The sequence below is a fragment of the Mus pahari genome, chromosome 5 (assembly GCF_900095145.1).
Source record: "Mus pahari chromosome 5, PAHARI_EIJ_v1.1, whole genome shotgun sequence".
NCBI lineage: Eukaryota > Metazoa > Chordata > Mammalia > Rodentia > Muridae > Mus > Mus pahari.
Genome location: NC_034594.1, coordinates 150,414,699 through 150,423,139, shown reverse-complemented (window position 1 = coordinate 150,423,139; position 8,441 = coordinate 150,414,699). Strand labels below are relative to the sequence as shown.

The following is an 8,441-nucleotide window of genomic DNA, read 5'->3' as shown; positions in this document are numbered from 1 at the left end:
CAGCCAGGGCTATACAGAGAAACCCTGCCTTGAAAAACTAAAAGAGAGAGAGAGAGAGAGAGAGAGAGAGATGGGTGAAAACTGATAATCACATGGTCTTAAGGTATTCCCTCTTCTCCCACATCCCCTTTAGTTTCAAAGAAAAATGATATATCTGCAATTGTAAAGTGTGGTGACATTACCCTATTCAAGTGACTTAAAGTACTTAGAGGAGTGGGATTAGCTGCTGTCACATGTCATACATGTCATACATATAAAGGCTACATGTCCTTTGGTTTTTCTTGAGACTGTTTTAAACAAAATAATAACAAGGAAGAATCATCTGAGTCTGGATGTAGTGAGACTATGAGAAGTGAGACATGGTCTTTTAAATATGACAGGAAAAGGCAAATGACCATTCTTAGAAAACTTATCATTAATGAATGAACCCTAAGTCCTACACTAAAAAGTATAAAAGATAAAAAAAAAAAATACTATTGGGATAGCCTGAAGAAATATGAATATAACTGGATTAAATAGTATGATAGTAATTAAAAATTTCCTGGGTATGATAAAGATATTGTGGTATCTTCTCCATAGATATTAGTTGCTATATTTGTCATTCATTTCCTATGAGAGACAGAAGAGCAAAACAAAACAAAGGGTAGGGGAGGCTAGGTATGGTGGCACACAACAATTCTAGTCCTCAGGAGAGCCAGGCAGGAGGACTGGAGTTCAAGACCCGTATGAAAACAAAACAAGGAAAACGGGGACTAATGAAATGCTTAGCTCTTTGCCTCCTTGCAGCAAGGTGCCTTCCTCATTTTTCACCGATTTTCCTTCTGTTCCCTTTTTATATAAAGAAAGCAGAAACACTACAAAGTCTCACTCAGTTTATCTGCTTGTCTTTTCCAGTTGAGCATTGAATTGTTTATATAGTTTGGAACCAATACTTTGGTCTATGTGCTACTGGCACCTTTAACAGCAGCACCAAAGACCTTTATTCTGGGTACAGACAGCTTTATTTAAGGTAACTATATCTCTTTTTTTTTCATGTGCATTTCTTTCAAAATACAGAGCATTTTCCAAAAAGAGATGTATGTGTAGTGCTTGTGCCACTCAAAAAGATTTAAAGCAAATACTAAATGAACTATTTCCATCTAATGCTCACTATTAATTATAACTTCTCTTTTATGTAGACAGTAGATAGTTTTCCAAGAGGGCTTTGTAATACATTTCTTTCTTTCTTTCTTTCTTTCTTTCTTTCTTTCTTTCTTTCTTTCTTTCTTTCTTTCTTTCTTTCTTTCTTTCTTTCTTTCTTTCTTTCTTTCTTTCTTTCTTTCTTTCTTTCTTTCTTTCTTTCTTTCTTTCTTTCTTTCTTTCTTTCTTTTTCTTTTTGGTTTTTCGAGACAGGGTTTCTCTGTGTAGCTCTGGCTGTCCTGGAACTCACTTTGTAGACCAGGCTGGCCTCGAACTCAGAAATCCACTGTAATACATTTCTTGATGGGAATCTAAGTGTTTTATTAAAAAGGTAAACAATGTTGTGAAAAAGGTGATACTCAAAACGGTAACTTCTAGAAAGCACTTGGCAGAGTGAGGTCCCTGAACTCAGCAAATCTTTTATTTTTTTCTCATCCTTTTCATAAATTACTTTTCCCCCATACCTAAGGATTCCATGCTTGGCACTAATATGTACTTGTGAACTCTGTAAAATCAATCTAAACTTCAAGTCTTTACATTCTAAAAATAGTTGCTATATTTTTGACACACTTTTTTCATAAAATGACACTCTTAAAAAGGAGAAACATATATCCTCAAAATCTGGACAGAACTTTAGAATTCATAATAATGACACGTGGCCTATATAAAGCATCTGAAGAATTGCTGAGGCAGCACAATGATGAACAAGTAAGGGACAGCTTTCTTTGCAAGGGGTAGTGTTACTTTTAGGACAATCAAGTTGGTTTTGCTTAAGGGTCTAGAAAGCCACAATTTGCTAGAAAAGGATTTTTTTTAAAAACAGAAATATTCCTTTGGACAGAATTAAACAACTTAAGCACAATTCTCATTCCTAACATCCTTTTTTGTAAGCTTTTAATACTGTGTAAGACAGAAGTTAATCCTGTGGTTGCTTAGATACTGCTTGCAACAACAATACATTACATGACTCATATGAAAAGGCTGGAATAAGCAAATCTATACAAATAGAAAATTAAAAAGTAGCTTACACACTGCTTATGATTGCAAAGTTTGGGGTATGAGGAGTGATTGCTGATGGATATGTTTTCTGCTTATGATAATAAAGTTTTTGTAAAATTCTAAATGTATTAAAGACTCCACTAATTTGTAACAAATGACCTAAGAACACATGTACAAGCACATTTTGAGAAAGGGTCTTGCTACATACCCCAGGCTAGCTGGAATTCACAATCTTCCTGACTCACCTTCTGAGAGAGATTACAGATGTGTGATACCACATTTGGCTGAGTATATTGTTTCATAAATACAAACTAGAGTTATCTATTTTGACTAAACAAAATCTACTTTATATATGCTATGAATCCCTCAGAAGTAAAATTTTCAAGTATAATGCAAATTTTTTTAATTGGCCATACAATTTTTTTCCTTGTTAGCAAACTGAGAACAAAACAATCATGAGGAAATTTCTATTTCCTTATTCTTATGTTATCTAGTAAAACTTTATGATGAGAGGAACATTCATGTGCCACAATTATGCTTTAGTCAGTGACAGTCCTCATATGATGATCCCATATGATTGTAACAGAGCTGAAAAATTCCTATTGCTCAGTAATGTAGTAGTTATAGTAATGCATTATTCATATGCTTATGGTGATGCTGGCATGAACAAACCTGGAAGTATATATAAGTACAGCATACATAATTATAACAGTACAAATGACTTGATAATGGTATTGGTTTATGTATTATTACTACACTTTTTGCTGTTATTTTACAATGTACGTCTCATACGTATTAAAAGAAAGGGGGTAGAGGGAAGCTCCCTGTAAAGCTAGATACTTTATTATTTGGGCAAGAGTCTTTTTTTTGTTCGTTTGTTTGTTTGTTTGTTTTTTGCGACGGGGTTTCTCTGTGTAGCCCTGGCTGTCCTGGAACTGACTCTGTAGACCAGGCTGGCCTCGAACTCAGAAATCCACCTACCTCTGCCTCCTGAGTGCTGGAATTAAAAGCGTGCACCACCACGCCCAGCTTGAGCAAGAGTCATACATCTCATTTTTACCTTGTCTTTTACTGTATGCATATGTCACATGTACTATGTGCATTGGGTTTCAACCACAGCACAGGTCATAATGAGGTTACTAAACTATACCATGTAGGTTTGAAAGTGTGTACCAAAAAGTTACCTGATAACACAAACAGGAAATTAATGTATGTCCTGCCTTAATTGATACATACCTCCATACAGGTTATGGATATGACTCTCAATGAAAAGAAACAAAATACAAATCCCCTAAAAAATTTTCTAGCAACACCAAAGTACAGTTTGTTCTTGAACTTTATAATCCTAGTCAACGTATAAGTAGATTATTTCTTAAATTATAGACTGCATTTCTAATTCTAGCTAAGTTGCCTTCTAAATGTGTGCTTTTAGTTACAAGGAAAACAAGATATAAAAGAAATAGCAACTCAGTATATGTGTGTGTACGGGATGGGGGTGTAATAGGGGATGGGACCCAAGTATATATTCTAGTCAGCCACCTCTTTGTACACAGCAGCAGCAGATTTCTGAAAACTGTTTTGTTTCATTACCAAATGTGTAAACAGATGCTTTTTTGTGGTCGTGAGCATTTTTCTGAATATACTCATCACAAAGGGTAAGCCCTTCCTTGGAGAGCTGGTAAGAGAGAGATGCTCACTAAATGTTTCAGCTTTTCCTTAGGCTTCCTAGATCTATTATTAGAGAACAGGCCTGGAAGGTTCACTCTTTACATAAATGGCAGGCTGCCTGGGCAAGACAGAAATTTAATTCAAGGTCAGCATGCCTTATCAAGCTCTGCCCCAGCTATGGAGACAGTATGGATGAGGCCCTGTTTTGAGATTTAATGAGGTAACTGTAAACAAGCTAGGTAAACTGAGCCTTTTACTGAATTATTTCAGTTGTGAAATTTTCTGTAATGATTTATCATTCCAACTAGTCATGCTGAAGAAACTAGTATCCTTTCACAGGTATAATCTGTAAAATTAGCAGCAGCAGCAGCAGCAGCAGCAGCAGCAGCAGCACTTCCAATGTATTTTCTAACTTGTTTCTTCCTTGTCATCACTTCTTTTGGGTCTTTTGTTTTTCTGAGCAAGGCAGGCCTTGAATGTGCTAACTAGGTAGACCAGGAAGCCTCTGGAGTGTTAGGATTACAAGTATGGACCACCAAGCCTAGCTCTTTTAATTACTTTTATTAGTCCTTAGTTTTAGAAGGGTGGTGGTGTTGAGACACAGTTTCTCCGTGTGACCCTGGCTGTCCTGGAACTTACTTGGTAGACTAGGGTGGCCTCCAACTCAGATAGTCACCTGCCTCTGCCTCTTGAGTGCTGGGACTAAATGCAGGCACCCACTGCCCAGTTTTATAGTTCTTATCAATACTTCTGACAAAGTATTTTGCTACCATCAAAACTTATTTTACACACCATCTAGAGCAAAATCTCCCTACAAAACTCATAGAGCTTCTTAAACTTGCAATATGAATTTTCATGCTTTTGTAGAACACGAAGTATACTGTATCGGTTTAAATCAATTTTATAAACTAGAAACATTTTCCTAACAGAAAATATTATAAATATGCAAAGATGAAATCACAGCCAAGAACAAGCATCTATGAAAAACAAAACAAGCTGCTGAATTAGATTATGACTGGATGTTAGCAAGATTTCTGTTATTTGTGTTGAATCTGTCTTTATTGACTTTGTTGTCTAAATAATAACAGATGCCAAAAGCTTAAACAGAACATACTGGAGAAAAAAATGGATTATCCAGGATATTTCATCCAAACAAAAGTCTGAAAAGCTGGCTTTTTATTTGAACCAAGGGAAAGACACTTCTCCTTTCAGAGTGTGGGTCAACTAGAGTTGAGTGGACTAAGAACTCTTGCTGAGACAACTGCCAAAGGTGGGATGAAGAGGTACATGTGACACTAGGAGTCAGTCCTGCAGAGAAAACCCATCATAACAAGTGGTGCTGTACAAGGGAGGAATAAACCCAAAATCAAGGGGGCAGATCAACTAAAGGAAGCTCCATATTAAGTTTATGCTATGCTGGCTCAGAACATGATTCCCTAGTAATTGAGGGAGAAAAGACAAACATTTTTATTTGAAACTTACACTTTGTTTATCCTCCAATCCTTGGCATACCCAAAGAAAAGTCACAAAGTAGTCACTCTATGACTCACAGAAGCTACATCAAGTTATCTCTGAAACCACAGAACAGAGGAGTCACCACACATGCCATGTCAACCACTTCTGACCAGTTTAACATAAGGATCTTTTCAGTGACCCCTGAGAGTCAATGATCGCCTCACAATATTCAATTCTAGTTTGGAGCACACAGGAATTTCTTCCTCTAAATTTGAATTAATCAAGTTAGAAAATGTATCCAAATTTTACAACTAGCAGATATAGCACAGAAGACCCTTGATTCAGTGAAGATCTAGCTGTCTGGCCCTGGTTTGTTAGTGGATTTGTTAACTTTTTGAGGCATTCAAATATCCAAATAAAGAAAAAAGAAGAAAAAGGAAAAAAAAAAAAAAAAAGAAGAAGAAATGCTAATTAAAAATTCTAGAGCCCGAATACTTTAGTGTAAATATTGGTTTTGTTATTTACTAATTCAAATTGGGAGATGTCTAACTTCTATGCTTCCCCCCCCCCCCCCCCGACAGGGTTTCTCTGTATAGCCCCAGCTGTCCTGGAACTCACTCTGTAGACCAGGCTGGCCTCAAACTCAGAAATCTGCCTGCCTCTGCCTCCCAAGTGCTGGGATTAAAGGCGTGTGCCACCACGCCCGGCAACTTCTATGCTTCTTGATGTCCATGTGTACATGCTGAGGTAATAAACAGAATCATCTTATTAGAGAGCTGCTGTATTAAATAAATCAATAATATGTGTGCTTAGAAGACTGTTATGACCCCTACCTAACACTAAGTGTCAGATACAGCAAACTTGGAACAAATCTATAATAACAATACTCAGGAGAATTTAAAGTCTTTGAGGCTACAAAGCCAGTTACAAATAGAAAAAAAAATTTAATAAAAAAAAAAAAAAGGAATAAGGATGTACTTTCTATATTGAAAAAAAGGTATCGGGCTGGAGAGATGGATCAGTGGTTAAGATCACTGACTGCTTTTCCAGAGGTCCCGAGTTCAATTCCCAGCAACCACATGGTGGCTCACAGCCATCTGTAATGGGATCTGATGCATTGTTCTGGTTTTTGTCTAAAGACAGCTATAGTGTACTCATATAAATAAAAATAAATAAATTTAAAAAAAAAAAGAAAGAAAAAGAGACCTATTATTTTTCAGTACACTAAGAAAGGCTGATGCACAAGTAGAATAGTTCTGGTTATCTGCCAATTTGTGAATTCTTTTTTTTTTTTAAAGATTTATTTATTTATTATATGTGAGTATACTGTAGCTGTTTTCAGACACTCCAGAAGAGTCAGATTTCATTACGGATGGTTGTGAGCCACCATGTGGTTGCTGGGATTTGAACTCAGGACCTTCAGAAGAGCAGTTGGTGCTCTTAACCGCTGAGCCATCTCTCTAGGCCCCTGTGAATTCTTAAGAATGTTCATGATTCAGAGTTGAAGTCAAATTACTAAGGGTGGTGAGTCACTAAATTGAAGAACAAACAATGTTAGAGTTAGTCTGACCCTACCTTATGACTCCTACAAGATTTATTTATATTCTGAAGAAGTACAGGCTGAGTGCAAGGCCTCTTGAAGTAAGGCTGTATTTTATAGGCTGTTTATATCCGTGACAGGAGTGACAGGCACGAGAAGGCTAGCAACCCAAATCTCATTTTGGTATAAGATCTTTACTTCCTAAAGTCTAGGGAGACAGTAAGAGACAGGGACCAAGGCAGGGAAACTGATGTACATTTTACCTTCTCTGATACCATGAAACCTTATTCATTCACATCTAGAAAACTTTGAAAGAAAAAAAAATGTTGCACAGTATTAACAAACAAAGGAAACAACTGGAAAGATATGTAAGAAGGCAATAAATACATAATGATTACTTTGGGCTCAATTTTGCTTCAATATAAAAATTGGCCTAAATACGTCTATTTATTATTTTAAACTACTGTATACTCAAATGAATTGAGTTATTGCCCTTTTATTCTTCTGACAAGAGATCTTTCATTAAACTTCACTTAGTCAATGACTTGCCTTATCAATTTAAGAAACCCTTATGCTTCCAGTTTGAGATTGACAATGACATATGCTATTTCCCTGGTTTGGAACTTGCAATATGTAATACAGCCACTTCAGACTTGGAACGAATTTCTGTACACAATAGTGTTAAACAATCTGTATACGTATAAAGTATGGCTGTTTTCCTCCAAAGCTATAGGAAAATGTTTATGTAAGATACTGAGTGGAATGTTTCACTCCCCAGTCCACTCCAAAAGCTCAGGGAATACAAAGTATTTTGTTTATTGAGTTTTAAAGCACCAAATAAACTATGAATAATGGAGATTGTAGGCTAATTATCACAGTACTATCTCTTATAAACTGTTCTTGGTTATTAAACATTATCTTACAAGTTATTATATAAAATCATTTCATTATAATATCAGTCAGTACTAAAAAAACCTTGAAGTTTAAAAGTACTAGTATTCTTTTTTTTTTAAAAAAGATTTATTTATTTATTATATGTAAGTACACTGTAGCTGTCTTCAGACACTCCAGAAGAGGGCGTCAGGTCTTGTTACGGGTGGTTGTGAGCCACCACGTGGTTGCTGGGATTTGAACTCTGGACCTTCGGAAGAGCAGTCGGGTGCTCTTACCCACTGAGCCATCTCACCAGCCCCCACTAGTATTCTTTTTATTTTTGTTTCAGTTTTTGTTTTTTTTTCAAGAGATGGTTTCTCTGTGTAGTTGTGGTTATCATGGAAAATCACTCTGTAGACCAGGATGGTTTTGAACTCACAGAGATTCACCTGCCTCTGTCTCCTTTTTTGTTTGTTTGTTTGTTTTCGAGACAGGGTTTCTCTGTGTAGCCCTGGCTGTCCTGGAACTCACTCTGTAGACCAGGCTGGCTTGGAACTCAGAAATCCGCCTGCCTCTGCCTCTCAAGTGCTGGGATTAAAGGTGTGTGCCACCACACCCGGCTACTGCCTCTGTCTCCTGAGCACTGGCATAAAAGGTGTGCACCACCACTGCCCCTCTTGAGAATATATTTTAATTGGAGATTTCTAGTCCTGAATTATTTCAGTGG

The 8,441-nt window shown here is 36.6% G+C and overlaps 1 protein-coding gene across 1 annotated transcript in view; it reads right to left on the bottom strand.

Moving 5' to 3' along the window:
• Positions 1–8,441, bottom strand: part of Desi2 (desumoylating isopeptidase 2) — a 54,619-nt gene that overhangs the window by 22,406 nt on the left and 23,772 nt on the right.